Below are 16,364 nucleotides of genomic sequence, written 5' to 3'. Positions count from 1 at the left end.
AGCTGAAACTGAGTTGGACGCTTAACCTACTGAGCCACCCAGGCATCCCTATGCTATATTTTTTAGAAATACTTAAAAAAAAAAAAAAAAAGATTAACGTTTATTTTTGAGAGAGAGAGAGAGAGAGAGAGAGAGAGAGACAGAGCATGAGTGGGGGAGGGGCAGAGAGAGAGGGAGACACAGGATCAGAAGCAAGCTCTGGGCTCTGAGCTGTCCGCACAGAGCCCCACACGGGGGCTTGAACTCACAAACCCAACCGTGAAATCACGACCTGAGCTGAAGTTGGACGCTCAGCCACCTGACCCACCCAGGGGCCGCTATGCTATATTTTAATATAATTTTTTACATCAATGATATGTTTAGAAGCAAATAATAGCCAAGAGTGACATAAGTACTGGAGGTGTCCATTGATAACGAAGTGCTTAGAAGAAGCTACTGCTGATAAATGTGAAGGTAAAAGAAACGATTTTTGTGCCTAACCTAATCTTCCATTAGATGGCGCCATTGTCAAAGGTCTGTAGTTTGAAATGGGCAGGGGAAGGACAGGTGGCACCCATTAACTGTTTCTGCCTGCAACCACGTTGTTTTTGTTATTGCTTGCTTTTCTTTTAAGGCACAGGGTGGGGCTGGGGGTGGGGGAACAAGTTAAATCTCCCTTCAGCTGTGTCCTACTATTTCAAGCCAGAGGGGTCAATGAAATGAATGCTTATTGAAGGAATTTAGTCATTAGAAGAAAAATACAGTCAGATGCATGTAAAGACTGACAACTAGGAACGAGTTACTTTCCCTCGGTCCTGTAAAAAATTCACTACTGATAGCCTGATTATCAGAAGTGCAAAGGGCTGTTTGCTCCTTTGGAATTTTCCGTAAATCTGGGCAGACTGGGGATTTCTACTCTTTCACCATCAACAGCCCCTCCATTATTTTCATTCCACAAATCTCATTAGTGGGATGATTTTATCCCAAACGGCATTAGCTAAATGTTAATGATTTTTCTATTTTGTATTTATGTGTGTATGGATTTGATTGATTAAAGTTTCTAATGGACAGGGAACAACCTTGCCAAGATGATATAATTCCAGCTAAAAACAGGATGAACTTGAACTGGGTGGTAAGAACAAAAGCCCTTGGGTTGGCCCCTAACCAGCCATGGCACCGTGGGTGAGTTACTGTTAGCTGCACTGACATAGGACCGGGCCACAGTGCATGTAAAATCATTTAGTGCACTATGATAAAGGGCAGTTACTATTACTGGGTTTTTACTCAGCGTGTGTCACTTCATCCACAGGCAGCCTTCCTCTACCTGTGGTTCTGGCGGCGCAGGTTGGAGGGGCAGCAGGCAAGAGACCAACCCTGGAGCTGGGAATGTGTTTGCAGAGAACCAGCGGAAGGGTAAAGTCCTCCTGCCGACTATCCCTGGCTGGCTTCCTCGTGATTTATCGCTATGGAAACTGAGCTCTTTTCCTCTTCGCTGGCGGCTGCTTGGGGGCTTGCTCAGAGCTCAGAAGTTCCTTCCTCTTTCCTGTTGCAGAAATGCCACAGTGACCGTTGTCCAAGAACTTGAGCTCACACCTGAAGAGCTGGATCTTGGGAAAAACAATCTCATTTGATTCCCCAGGGGTTGTGGGGGCCTTCTGGGTAAGCGGAGGCCCGAGAACAATGCAGCCTCCGGGCTGAACCAGGCCCCCGCTTTTCCCCTTCCTTCAGCTTTCCTAGCTGCGTTTAAAAAATGGACTTTCAGGCAGTCACAGGTAGTATTGTGTTAACGGCAGAAAACTTAAACTCAAAGTCCCTTTGTGTGGCCAGGCAGATGTGATCTATGGGCAGCACAGGGTCTCTTCCACGGCAAGTGCCTACCCACTCGCGGAGACCCCCCACCCCCAAGAGCAATCTGTTCTTGGAGGGTAAGGCTTTGCAGATGGAGGGCAGATGCGGAGGGGGGGAGGGGGGAAAGGCAAATGCCTGGGTGATTGGTATTTAGAGGGCAGGCACCCTGTGTCATCACTTCCACATTTACGTGAGTTTCAGGGGTTGTCACCTGGTGCTTGGTGACAGCTGGCTCTGCTGGGGTGGGCCCAGCACTCAGGCCATTCTTCAGAAGCCAGCACCTGGCTCAGAGCACCCTGGCCCTGGTATCACACACACTGTGCCAGGTTCTTGATGTGAGGACAAAGGCCAGGTGATGAGTGGGGACCCCAGAGACAGTGAAGGAAGCTCCCTGGCCAGGAAGGAGTTCTTGAGACACTGTCAGGCTCATCAGGCCCTTCTGTGGCTGCCCAGGTAAGTCGTGGCCAACCTCAGGGGCCGTCTCTGTAAGCCAGCTTAAGGGATGGCATTTTGGCCTCATCTATGGGGGAGGAAGAGACTAAGGACACCTTACATTTATCCTTTCACTGTTCCAGAGGTCCATGTGAGGATAATTTTCTGGTGCAACTGATCATGAAATTATCTGGGAGGGAGACATCCCACTTAGGAGCTGGGGCATTTTAGTGCATCTCTAGAATAATGCTCAACCCCCCCCCCCCCCCCAGCTTTCCCTCCTCGAACATCCACGATCTTTCCTAGGTCTCAAAATGTTTCTGTTCACTTTCCACCTAGAATGTCCCATTATTTGGAACATGTTTGTTCCTTGTCACCCTGGGAGAAGATTTCCGAGTTTTTTCCAGGTTGGAAGTAGCAGTGTGAACATTCATGTTTTATTTTTGTCAGTGGAGTGGCCTGGACCCCTAGATCCCAGGAGGGCCCCAGCATTAGGGAGAAGATGGTAACAGACGTGGTCTTGCCACATGCCTTCAGAGCAGCTCAGATCACCTCTTCCTTTTAGTACAAGAAAAGGAGCCTCTTGGAGGAGAGCATTCGGGTTCTCCCTGATTTGCTCTGTGCCGGTGGGACCAGCAGAAATGGAGGACCCTCGGGGCACCTGGGTGGCTCAGTCAGTGAAGCGTCCAACTCTTGCTTTCAGCTCAGGTCATCATCTCAAGGTTTTGTGGGTTCAAACCCCGAGCGGAGCCTGCTTGGGATGCTCCCTTTCTCTGCCCCTCCCCCACTCGCACTCTCTCTGTCTCAAAATGAATAATTAAACTTAAAAAAAAAAAAAAAGAAAGAAATGGAAGGTTTTCACGTAATGCTCAGCTTCCCTGTCACCACCTGGCGTCACTCCACACAAGACCCAGGAGAACTGGAGGGTGGAAGGCCATAGCATATTTTCCTGGAGATTTGCTCAGTTTGTCGTTAATAGTTTGTTCCTTTTTATTGCTGAAGAATATTCCATAGTATGGATATACCGCTGCTTAACCATTCACCCATTGAAGGACATCTGGGCTAATTCCAGCTTTTTTTGGAAAAGTTGGTATTATAAATAATTCCAGCACAGCTGCTGTGCACATTCATGTACAGATATTTGTGTGAACACATGCTTTTTTTTTTTTTTTTTTTTTTTTTTTGAAAGAGAGAGAAAGAGAACACCAGCAGGGGAGAGACAGAGAGAGAGGAAGAGAGAGAACCCCATGCCCAGGCTTCATGCCCAGGGAGGAGCCTGATGCAGGAATTGATCTCACATCTGAGAGATCATGACCTGAGCTGAAATCAAGAGTCAGACACTTAATTGAGTCACCCAGGTGTCCAACATGCTTTTTATTTCTCTGGGCAAATTGGTGTCTTTTTAAACAGCTCTCATTAGATCTCATGGTTCCTGAGATCCAGCTTGGGACTCTCTCTCCCTCTCTCTCTGCCCCTCCCCAGCTCATGCTGGCGCACGCATGCGCTCTCTCTCTCAAAATAAATAAACATTTGGGGTGCCTGGGTGGTTCAGTCGGTTGAGCGTCTGACTTCGGCTCAGGTCATGATCTCGCAGTCTGTGAGTTCAAGCCCCGCATCGGGCTCTGTGCTGACAGCTCGGAGCCTGGAGCCTGTTTCGGATTCTGGGTCTCCCTCTCTCTTTGCCCCTCCCCTGCTCATGCTCTGTCTCTCTGTCTCTCTGTCAAAAATAAATAAACATTAAAAAAAATTAAAAATAAATAAATAAACATTAAAAAAGTAAACAGCTCTAATTAAAGCAGATCATTGAGGTTTGTGAGGGATCCATTTAGAAAGCCCCATGTGTTCTCACATTCTCAATATTAGAAATGTTTACACAGGCTCCCAGCTTGGTCCTAAATCACATGAATCTCATGTCTGTCTATTAGCACTGTTTCCTGTGCATATTCTCATACCCTAACTTGGCTGCCTTTTTTATTTGTATGCATCTATTTATTTTAATTTTGTTTAATCGGGTAGTGAAGTTATAAAGAAACAGGAAACAGCAAGACAGTTGTATAGAACAAATTGAAGGATTACATCCTAGAATAACCTTGGTAAATAAATATTTTATACTCTGTGTTCTTCACCTTTTTCACACTCTGACCTCTTTGGTATTTGTTCAAAGCTGAAGATTTTCCTATTGTGGGGCATTTCAAGAAGTCCTGAAATGTTTTTCTTCTTCTTCTTCTCCTTCTCCTCCTCTTCCTCCTCCTCTTCCTCCTCCTCTTCCTCCTCCTTCTTCTTCTTTTGATTTTTTAAAACTAAAAAAAAAAATTGTTTTTCAACATTTATTTATTTTTGAGAGAGAGAGAGACAGAGTGCGAGCAGGGGAGGGGCAGAGAGAGAGGGAGACACAGAATCCAAAGCAGGCTCCAGGCTCTGAGCTGTCAGCACAAAGCCCAACTCAGGGCTTGAACCCATGAACCGTGAGATCATGACCTGAGCCGAAATTGGACGCTTAACCCACTGAGCCACCCAGGCACCCCTGAAATGCTTTTCTTCTAGAGGCATTTGTACAAGGAGTTCAGGCCTTGGAGTCAGTCATCCAACACTCCAACAGACTTTACCACTTAAACTGACTGTGGGACCTTGGGCAAGCGTACTAACCTCTCTGAGAGTCTTGTTTGTCTCCTGAAAAACCCCTCTCCAAGTCAATTAGCAGAAACCCCTCTCCAAGTCAACTTAAAATAAGGCAGGGCTTCACTGGAGGTTGTTTGAAGGGGACTTAGAGGGGAGAATCCCACTTCCCAGAGAAAGCCCCAGTACCGAGGCCTTTCCCTCAAAATCAAGTCCAGGCCGGCCCTCTCAAAGTCAACCAATCAGTCTTGCTCTGCCTCTCTCACTCCCAGATGGGCTCCTTTCTTCTTGAGTTTTGTGTGGCACATCCAGAACTTTTGTCATTCTGCCACCCTTGCTGGCTTCACATGAGACTTGAGCTCTTGGGCTACATTTTGTTTTTGCTTTTGTTCCTGTCCTGCTTGCTGTTTGAGTGGTCAGACAGATCTGCTCAAGTTTCTACAATGAGGACACAGATGCATGTTCATTGTTGCATGGCCCTTCCTAGCATCCAGCCAGAACTGTGACTACCCCCCTCCCCCGCCACAATCAACAGAGGCCACTTAACCACGTTCACAATGACAACAGCTTTCTTCTTTCCTTTCTCTTTGTGTTTAACTTTGGCAATCAGCAGGAACACTGCTCTGACCCACCAGGTGTTGGTTTTGACAAATATTTGCCTTCTTAGTAGCTTATTTATCAGTAAGATGAAGAGATGTTCAACAGGTACACGTTCCCCCTGGAGAGGAGAGTGGCTTACATGGCCGCTGGAGTCCCCGGGGAACTGGCCTGCACACTTGCTTTCTTGCTGGAGGCTGTGTTGCCCAATGTTGGCCCAGAGGTTACTCCACAGCCCTCTAGAAACATGCCCTCCCTCCCTCAGCTGTCTTTAAAAACCTTCCCAGGGGCGCCTGGGTGGCTCAGTGAGTCGAACGTCCGACTTTGGCTCAGGTCATGATCTCACGGTTCATGGGCTCAAGCCCTGCTTCGGGCTCTGTGCCTACAGCTCAGAGCCTGGAGCCTGCTTCACTGGTCTCTGGAAACTAAGGTCAGAAGTTTAACTTTGTTTTTAATTTTTTTTAATGTTTATTCTTGAGAGAGAGAGAGAGAGAGAGAGAGTGAGTGACAGAGCATGAACGAGGGAGGGGCAGAGAGAGAAGGAGACACAGAATCCGAAGCAGGCTCCAGGCTCTGAGCTGTCAGCACAGAGCCCGATTCGGGGCTCGAACCCAGAACTGTGAGATTATGGCCGGAGCCGGTAAGTTGGCCGCTTAACTGACTGAGCCGCCCAGACGCTCCTGATTAAAAACTCTCCTGATTTAATTGTCCCACAAGTCGCAGATTGCACATACTTCTCCACAAGGGCTTCGGGACAGACCCGGCTAGATGTCTTGCTAAAATCGAGGAGCCCTGTACCTACAGGATTTTATGGTTTTGACAATCTAGTGACCCTGACAACAAAAGAAACCAGGTGCAACTGTCATGACTTATTTTTAGAAGAGCCTTGTCGGTTTCTGGGCATCTCCAACTCTTGCCTGGAAGCCGCAAGTGCTCTCTGCCGACTCCTCTAAGAGTTCTGATGTGATCTGCACCTGTCTGTTGTCGGTCCTTGCACTGGGCACTCCTCCTGTTCTGCCTACTTCATGACCCAGGCCGCGTCTAGCCCTTAACACCTGGCCTGACCCTTCCGGGGCGTGACCTTCACAGGCGGCTCTATCAGGCCTGGCCCAGACTCCCCATCCTCCACCCTTCCCTGAACTCTCAACAGCTGAGGTCTGGGCCCACTCCCTAATTTCATTTATTTCAACAAGGACTTTATTGAAGCTCTATACACTTCTTGATTGAAGTGTGAGCCATCATAACTCACTAGGAAAAGATTGTAGGGGATGCATAGACACAACATGAAGTTTTTACATACCTAAGAAATAATCTGCTGGAGCTTTATGGAGGGTAGATGTCACGGCCCCTGTCGTCTATGGTTTTAGGATTCCCTATCTCCCCCACCTTCTTTGTTTTTGTTTTTGAAGGAGAGAGAGAGACAGAGCATGAGCAGGGGAGGAGCAGAGAGAGTGGGAGACACAGAATTCGAAGCAGGCTCCAGGCTCTACGCTGTTAGCACAGAGCCCGACGCGGGGCTGGAACCCACGAACCGTGAGATCATGACCTGAGCCGAAGTCGGACGCTCAACCGACTGAGCCACCCAGGCGCCCCTCCCCCCCCCCCACCTTTTAAACTCAGGCCATTTTGGGGGTTTCAGGTTAGATACTGGAAGAGAACAAGGTTGCCCTTACACTTGCAACACGGGGAGGCCCAGCCCAGGGATAGCACAAACCTGCCTGGCCAAAACAGTGGAGAGGGGAAACCTCTAAGAGGCAATGTGTTAGCGGGAGCTACTAGTTCCTGTCAAAGCAGGCGATGGAGGGATCTGCTGAGAACTGAGAACATCCTTGTGGCTCAGTTCACATCGTTCCCGGCTTCTGCTTTCTCCGCAGCTCCCCCAACCAGATTTCCTGTTCAGACCGAGGTGATGGTTGGTCATAAGAAGCCGACCTACACTTCTGCCGGCCCCATGAGAAAGGACGAAGCAACACATGCTCACTGGACTGGGAGCCACCCCGGTGGGTAATGTTTTAACTATTTCTAAGTGCTTTTCTCTCTTAGATCCCCAGAGCCTATGTGTACAGAGAACAAACTGTAAAGGGATGCTTGTGAACAGCAGCCGTCAGCCAACATTCCTATCTCTCACCTTCTGTGTTTTCTGCTACTTCTCTTCAATCTCTAGTAGTAAAATATTAGGAGAAGGATGAATTTCTAGAGCCTAATGCTGTGGGTTTAAGAAGACAGTTTGGAGAAATGGCTGCCACCTGTCCCCAGGCAAAATGAGGCTCTGGCACCCATCGAGATGGGAATCTACAGACACTGATGGGGTGACATGAGGAATGGGGACACCGTTCCTGCTGGAAAGTCCCCCAAAAGAGGGGACTACGCGCCATGAAAAATGTCCTTAAGTTATAGACAGTGGGCTTAAAAATAATCCCTGCATACAGGCAGCTGCCTGCTGAGTCCCACGTGCAGAGGAGGGAAACTGCCCAGACCTCCCCCTGATAGGAAGGGGCTCAGAGCTGGGAGCCCGAAGAAACTTGGGGCTCAGTTACAATCTCAGCCTCACTGCCGGTAAAGGGCTTGTTGGGGTTGAGCAGGGAACCTAATCAGTGTTTGTCAGACTGCTTTTCGAGTACATTTTGTATTTGCTCAACAGCCAACTTGAAAACAAACTTCTGGATCAAAACCTGATGATAAGCTGGAAACTGCCTGTACTTTAAACCGAAGTCACTCTTTGTATCTAAAATTCGTTTTACTGATCTCTAGATAAACCATGACCATTCCCCCCCTGCCCTGCCACCCCCCACCCCTGCCCCGCGCACACTCCCCAAGAGTTGTTCCTGGCAGGGTAATTTTTCCTTGAACTTAAGATAAACCGATTAGGGTTTCCTCTTATTTTAGTGAAGTTTACTGCGTCTTGGATAGAAAGGACAACAAAGGAGAGTGAAGACAAAAAAAAAATATTCTCTTATTTATTATTGTTATTGTTACCACTGCTGCCTGGATGGTATTGAGAGTGATCACCCTCTAATGGAGCTATAGTTTGCTAGTACTTCTGGATTTGGTCAAGGCACCTATGATATCGTCCTGAGGAAGCCTCACGTCCTCATGGAGATGGGTGGGATACATGACGGCAGAGGAAGGGGATTTGTAGCTTGCTGAACATTTATATCAAAAGAATTTTGATTAGGATCAGCCTGGGGCAAATCTGTAGAGTGCTATAGGGTTGTATCTTCAGTCCCCTACTGAGTATTTTTATTAATGACTTGGATGAGAACCCTGCTGACCTTCTGATAAAATCTGTGGATGATCCAGGGGCACCTGGGTGGCTCAGTCGGTGGAGCTTCTGACTCTTGATGTCGGCTCAGGTCATGATCAGGATGAAGCCCCGCGTCGGGCTCTGCACTGACAGTGAGGAGCCTGCTCGGGATTCTCTCTGTGGATGATTCAAAACTGGGAAGAAGGAGTCAGAGGATAGTCAATTGTCAAGAAGATGGATAAAGACCCTGCTTGTAGAAGTAGATATCGTTTTTTCCGCTTAGACTGATGGGGAAAACCAGAGAGAAATATCCAGGGAAGACCACCTCTGGCCACCTCATTTTCTGTCTTCTGCGGGGAGCTTCTCCCAGCACCCCTGACTCTTTGTTGAACCGTCTGTTGATAAATCAGCCTCCTGACCCCTCGAGGGCAGGGCCAGGACTTTGTCTTTCCTGATGTTTAGCAGGGTGCCCGCTTGGGATGAGGCCATCCCTCTGCAGGCACATCTTTGCTGTTTCATTAGGTGGGGACTCCTAGAAGACACTGCCCTCCTGGTCCTGGGCCGGGCCCGGAGCAGAGCATTTCTGACCCTCCCTCCCATCTGCAGCCCCACTTAGTGCCTGTTTTCCCTCATGTCCCTTCAATAACCTGACAAAGAAACCCATGGGAAACTTCACTGCTTCAGCCCCCTGAACGTTCTAGCGTTTCTGCACCTGACTCTGGTTTGGCATAAGTGTTCCTGAAACAGAGGGGGTCCCGAGTGACGGTTGTCAGGTAAAATGCCGGATGCCCAGGTACATCTGAATTTCAGATAGCCCAAATCATTTTCTAGTCTGTCCTGTGCAATATGTGGGACGTACTCCTATTACAAAATGACTTGTTGCTCTTGTGAAATTCAGATGTAAGTCGGGGTCAGGCATTTTTATTTGCTAAATCGGATCAGCCCTACCAGGGCGGCCTCTCAGGATGCCTGGCCCAGCTCATTTCCAACCCAAACCACCACTCACACAAGAGCATGCAGACCCTCAAACCACCCCTCCCCCCCACCCCCCCCCCCCCCACACACACGCTTCCTCCTTCACTCCAATGGGCTCCTCAGGCCCTGGTCTCCTCCATTGGGGCCTTGGGCCTGCACCCCGCTCAGGGCTGCATCTTGCCTCATCGGGCTAGGGGCAGACGCTGGCTTTCTATCAGCTCCCACTTAGTCTAGGTCAGCCTGAGGCCAGCCATGGAGAGCAAATCCGCTCCTGTGGCCCGTGCATCGCCATCGTACATGATGACTCTTTACAACCCATCTGCGCTTCCGGCACATTCCCTCATTTAGCAAATATGTACGCAGGGCCTCCTACATCACAGGCATTGTGTTGACTGCAGGGACACTGCAGTGAGCCCAACAGACCCACGTCTGTCCTCACAGAGCTGACAGCCTAATAGGGGCGACACCTCCTGAGGCTCACACAGGGACACCTGGGTGGCTCAGTCAGCCAAGCGTCTGACTTTGGCTCAGGTCATGATCTCGCGGTTTGTGAGTTCGAGCCCCGCGTCAGGCTCTGTGCCGACAGCCCAGAGCCTCGAGCCTACTTCGGATTCTGTGTCTCCCCCTCTCTCTGCCCTTTCCCTGCTTGCACTCTCTCTCTCTCAAATAAATAAACATTAGATAAAACTTTGTAAAAAATAACAGTTTGTGGAGATGTATTTCACACACCATACCATTTAACTGTTTATAGTGTACAATTCAGTGGTCTTTAGTCTATTGACAGAATTGTGCAACTATCATCGCACTCAACTTTTAGAACTTATTTTTTTAAGTAGGCTTCATGTCCGGCACAGAGCCCAATGCAGGGCTTGAACTCACAACCCTGAGATCAAGACCTGAGCAGAGACCAAGACTTGGATGCTTAACCAGCTGAACCACCCAGGTGCCCCACCTTTGAGAACTTTGTAATCCCTCCTACGAAGAACCCTCATACCCATTCAGAGTCACTCTTATTTCCCTTCACTCCCCCGGCCTTAGGAAACTACTAAGCTACTTCTCTCTAACTATAGATTTGCCTACTTTGGCCATTTCATATAAATAGAATCATATACATGTGGCCTTTCATGTTTGGTTTCTTTCACTTACCATGACGTTTTCAAGGTTCATCCATACTGTAGCAGGTATCAATCCTTCATTCTTTTTTCTGCCAAATAATATTCTATTGTATGGATACATCACTTTTATTTATCCATTCGTCAGTTGATAGACATTTGAGTTCCTCCTGCCTTTTAGGTATTATTCGTAATGCTGCTGTAAACGTCCACATACAAGTATTTGTGTAAGCGTGTTTTCATTTCCTTTGGGTGTATATACCTAAGAATGGAATTGCTCCTGGATAATATGGCAATTCTAGTTTTTAAGCTTTCCAACGTGGATGTATCATTTTACAATCCCACCAGCAATGTCTGAGGGGCTCTAGTATCTCCATCCGCACCAACATTTATTATTGTCTGTCTTTTTTTTTTTTTTAATTTTGGTTTTACCCTTTTTATTTTATTATTAGTTTTTATTAAATGTTTATTGGGGCGCCTGGGTGGCTCAACCAGTTAAGCATCCAACTCTCGATTTCAGCTCAGGTCATGGTCTCAACGGTTTGTGAGATCGAGCCCTGCATCAGGTTCTGCTTTCACAGTGCAGAGCCTGCTTGGGATTCTCTATCTCTCTCTGCCCCTCCCCCCATCTCTCCCGCCCCCACCCCCTTCTTACCCAACACCGCTCCTAGCTTTTCAGAAGAAGCACTTCCTGAGTTGTTGTTTTGTTTTGTTTTTTTTTCCTTATTACAGCAGGCAGTTTTTTCCTGTGGTTAATGAATTGCTGTGTTACACATTTGTGTGATTTTCCTGGTATTTGGGCAGACGCACAGCATGTAGAAACCACTCTGTTCTCCTTCAATTCCCTTTACCGAAAAGAGGAAGAAGGGAACAGCACTGTAAGGAGAAATATAGTTTCTTAATTAGTTACCAAACAGCTAAAATAGTTTCTGGAACTTTTTTTTTTTTTTTTTGATTATGGAGTCCACTGAGGACAAAGAGCTAGAAAGGGAGAGATACGTGAGGGCCACACACATATAAAAAGCCACTGAACTGACTATTTTTTTTATGTTTATTTTTGAGAGAGAGAGAGCTTGCAAGCAGGAGAGGGGCAGAGGAAGAGGGGGACAGAGGATCTGACACAGGCTCCGTGCTGACAGCAGAGAGCCCAACGTGGGGCTTGAATGCACGAACTGTGAGCTCATGACCCAAGCCGAAGTCTGATGCTTAACTGACTGAGCCACCCAGGCACCCCTTAATTGATGAGTTTTAAAAAGTGGAACTAGAAAACATTCCATTTATATATTTTTAATTTTGAATAAGACATTCAGACTGTACAAATAAAGAATAAGGAGCCTGATCATCTTTTCGATGGATAAAATAAATGAAGGAGAGTATACAGTCCAGTTCTGACATCATAGCTGGGGGAAGAGAGGAGGAAGAGATTGCTGGGATAACTAGAAAGAGTGGGTCCCATAGAAAGAGACTAAGAGGGAGGCAGACCCATAGTGAGTGGGGGTGGGGAGGCTCTCCTGTGAAGGATCAGCCTCATGTTGACTTGGCTCCCGGGGGGCCTCAACACAAGTCACCCTGTAGTATTGTCTGGGCCGGGGTGGTGGGGATAACAGTCATTCCAAATAATGTCCAGCACCCGAGGCACAGCTTTTATTTTAGACTTTAATTTCTTAGTTTGATTTTTAATAGGTAATACATTTACATGACTTTAAAACTAAAAAAGACACGAGGTTTCTAAAGAAAAGCACACCGGAAACTACAACAACATTGCTGTTTGTCAAGAGGTATGCTATGTCTGTGGGCCAGAATACTCTAAGACTAAAAGGTCACTTCTCCCCACAATGCTTTACAGGTTCAATACCTTCCAGTCAAAATCACAGAAGGCCTTTTTTTAGACAGAGATCAAAAAGTTGATTTTATTTTTTTATTAAAAAAAATTTTTTTTAAGTCTTTAATGTTTATTTGTGTTGAGAAAGAGACAGAAAGCAAGCAGAGGAAAGGCAGAGAGAGAGGGAGACCCAGAATCCGAAGCAGGCTCCAGGCTCTGAGCTATCAGCACAGAGCCTGATGCGGAGCTCGAACCCATGAGCTGTGAGATCATGACCTGAGCTGAAGTCGGATGCTTAATCGACTGAGCCACCCAGGTGCCCCTGATTTTATTTTTTTAAGGATTTATTTATTTTGAGAGAGAGCACAAATGGGGGAGAGGCAGACAGAGAGGCAGAGAGAATCCTAAGCAGGCTCTGCACTGTCACCACAGAGCCTGATGCAGGACTTGAACTCACCAAGTGTGAGATCATGACCTGAGCCGAAGTCAGAGGCTTAACAACTGAGCCACAAAGGTGCCCAGAGAAATTGATTTTAAAATGCACAGGGAAGGACAAAGGGCCTAGAATAGCCCAAATTGAGACAGAGCAGCGATTGGACTCCAGTGCCCTCAACCCAGACCACAAAATCCAGCGTTCCTTGATAACTGAAACCCAGTGCCTCCTACTAGCATATCTTGCAGGAATGCGGAAAGAGGCTGCCTCCCAAAGGAGGGACTCCCCTACCAAGACTGGTGAAGACTGAACCAAACCAGTCTGCGCTAGGGTTGGGCCCCTGGCACTGAACTGTCACCGACTTTGCCCCTCATTATAATACTAAAAATCAAGCCTGGTGGAGATTTAACATGCCATTGAGATGTGCCATGCATGACAAAGCACGTTCTGTCCACTGCACCTGTGCGCCCAACTTCCTGTATCTCTCCCCACCTTTACCTGTTGCACCGCACTCCTTCCCTGCCTCAGCCTCTTTAAAAACTTTCCCCAGCCTTTGTTCAGAGACCCAGCATGAAGACCCTTTCCTCTGTGCTGTCTCCCTCTAGATCCGGCATAAACCGGAACTTCTAGTATGGCCTCTAGAAAATCTCTGTTCCTTGGAGAGCCCAAGGACCGGAGTTGGTAACAGATAGGGAACAAGTGGAACTCTCATACCTCACTGGTGGGAATGTGAAATAGTATATAGCCACTTGGGGGAACAGTGTGGCAGTTTCTTAAAATGTTGAAACATACGCCTAGCATACAACCCAGGCATTCTACTCCTGGGTATTTGCCCAAGAGAAATCAAAGTGTGTGTCTGTACAAAAGCAGGTTCATAGCAGCTCTCTATGAGCTCAGAATTGGAAACAACTCAAATGTGCATTGATAAATAATGATTAAAAAAAAAAACTGATATATTCATGCAGTGGAATACTACTTGGCAATAAGAAGAAATTAATAATTAACTATGCTGATAAGAGAAGATAGACACCCCCCCCAACATATTACATACTGTATGATTCCATTTTTATAAAATTCTAAGAATACAAACTAACCTATAGTGACAGAAAGCAGGTGTTTGCAATGAGGAATGGTGCCTGTGGGGTGGATATTAGAGAGATTACATGTTCATTTATGTATTAGAGAGGTTAGCTCTTTGTCGATGATGTGAATTGCAAATATTTTTTCCAGTTTGTATTTTTTCTCTTGACTGACCTTTTTTGGGGGGGGGGAGGGGCAAAGTAGAACTTTTTTTTTTCATGGAGTATAATTTGTCAGTCTTATTTTATAACTTCTGGATTTTAAGTCCTACTTGAACCAGCCTTTGCCATTTTGAGGTCATGAGGAATTCTTTCACGTTTTCTTCTAGATCTTCTACGGTTTTGTTCATACCTTCAGAGGGTCAGTCCATTTGGAATTTATTCTGGTACATGGTGTGAGTTGGGGGATATAGTTTTTTCTGCTTTTCTTTTAAAGTATTGGGGCACCTGCCTGGCTCAGTCAATTAAGCATCCGACTCTCAGTTTCGGCTCAGGTCATGATCTCACTCACGTGTTCGTGGGTTCAAGCCCCATGTCAGGCTCTGAGCTGACATGTGGAAACTGCCTGGGATTCTCTCTCCCTCTCTCTCCTCCTCCCTTACTCACATTGTCTCTGTCTTTCTCAAAATAAATAAATAAAAATTAAAAAAATAATAAAATAAACTATCAACACTTATTTTAGGTCACCTGGCTGGCTCAGTCGTTTAAGTGTCTGACTTCGGCTCCAGTCCTGATCTCACAGTTTATGGGTTTGAGTCCCTCTTTGGGCTGTGTGAAGAGCCTGCTTCGGATCCTCTGTCTCCCTCTCTCTCTGCCCCTCCCCTGCTCACTCTCTCTCTTACTTTCTCTCAAAAATGAATAGACATTAAATGACTAAAATATTGGCATTTATTTTGAAAGGAAGCTTTATTTTCTCATGGTGTGCTAAAACTATTAGCATTGTATATGAAACAATGACTAAGTTTTAGAAGTTTACTTTGGAACTTAGGGGCATCGGGTGGGACATTTATCACCATTGCTTGAAAGTCACCTTGAGAAGCACAAGCTGGTTACTCCACAGTATACAAAAGTTATCTTTGAAGCCAACCTTTATTTGAGGACTCATGGTGTTTCTTTTTTTCTTGCCAAGTAGAAATTTGGTAGATGGGTGGGGCGCGGGGAGGGGGGAGGGGGGTGTTTCCAGTAGGTTGCTTAAGAAGAGAGTTTACAGTGGGGAGGGGGATAGAGGATACAAAACAACAAAAGTAAATAGCACAATAGAAAAAGTTCTGTTGTGTTACATTGTTCTTTCACAGCTCTTATCATCACTTCCATTGAACCGTAGATCAGAGAGAGGAATTGTTTTCTAGCTGGAAGCCATCCCTTCTTGGTATTTGCCCTGCAGCAGAGAAGTCTTTGGTTTCCATTGTCCCAGTTTGAACCTGACTTAGATTTACCCTGTGTCAGTATCAGAGAGTAGCATTTCAGAAACAACACTGCCCTCAGACCTCAAGGCAGTAATAGTCTAATTCAGACAATACTGTTAACTTGTCTTCATTCACCCGATCATCCACTCTATTAATGTTTTTTGACCAGACACTGTCCCTGCGATCATGCAGCCAGCCAGCCGTCCTGTCCACGTGGGTGAGAACAGGCCATTATCGCATACTGTAGAACATGTCTCAGCCAGGGAAGCCCAGGGGGGTGAGGAATGCAGACAGGGATGCGGAGAAAGGGTGGTTCAGTGTGGGAGAGACAGAGGAGAATTCTGGAAGAGTGGATACCTAAACTGAGTTACGACACCTGGGTAGGAATAGGTCGGAAAAGGAGAGGGGATGAGTACTCTAGGGAGGGGTATGGCAAAGGTAAAGGCCCAGACACGTGATGTGTTCTGGGAACTATAAATTCTAGCAACCAGAATATAGGGGCAAGGAGAGAATGGGTGACAGACCCGGCTGGGGAGGTAAGCAAGGGCCGGATTGTGGAGGATTATAAACTGACTTTCCCTGGAGAGCAGTGGGGAGCCATTCCAAGGTTTCAAGCAGGGGAGTGAAAGGACCTGATTTATGTCTCAGAAAGCTCCCTGTGGCCTGATATACTCTGATGTTTAAAGGCACAGGCTGGAGGGGAGCCACCAGAAGGCATGGATACCGCAAAGAGCTGCCTTCCTTCACGCTGAAACCAACCGCAGAAGCCAGGGAGAGCCTCCTAGGTCCAGCAAGTTCCAAGCTGAGCTTTCCCCAAGGTG

At 46.9% G+C, this 16,364-nt stretch overlaps 1 protein-coding gene across 9 annotated transcripts in view; it reads left to right on the top strand.

The window, feature by feature from the left end:
• The first annotated feature begins 2,031 nt into the window (after positions 1–2,031).
• Positions 2,032–16,364, top strand: part of PECAM1 (platelet and endothelial cell adhesion molecule 1) — a 74,155-nt gene continuing 59,822 nt past the window's right edge. For 3 of the 9 annotated variants that reach the window (XM_042917135.1, XM_042917134.1, XM_042917133.1), the window contains exons 1-2: positions 2,034–2,280; positions 7,347–7,472. The gene's annotated coding sequence lies outside the window, so the exon portion shown is untranslated. Of the gene's footprint in view, positions 2,281–5,815; positions 5,903–7,346; positions 7,473–16,060; positions 16,080–16,364 lie in introns of those variants that run through there. The other 6 variants (XM_042917132.1, XM_042917127.1, XM_042917130.1 and 3 more) reach the window with 5 other exon arrangements.

Source organism: Panthera leo, chromosome E1 (genome assembly GCF_018350215.1).
Source record: "Panthera leo isolate Ple1 chromosome E1, P.leo_Ple1_pat1.1, whole genome shotgun sequence".
NCBI classification, from domain to species: domain Eukaryota; kingdom Metazoa; phylum Chordata; class Mammalia; order Carnivora; family Felidae; genus Panthera; species Panthera leo.
The sequence above is the reverse complement of the archived record's forward strand: the minus strand, read 5'-3'. Positions and strand labels throughout refer to the sequence as shown.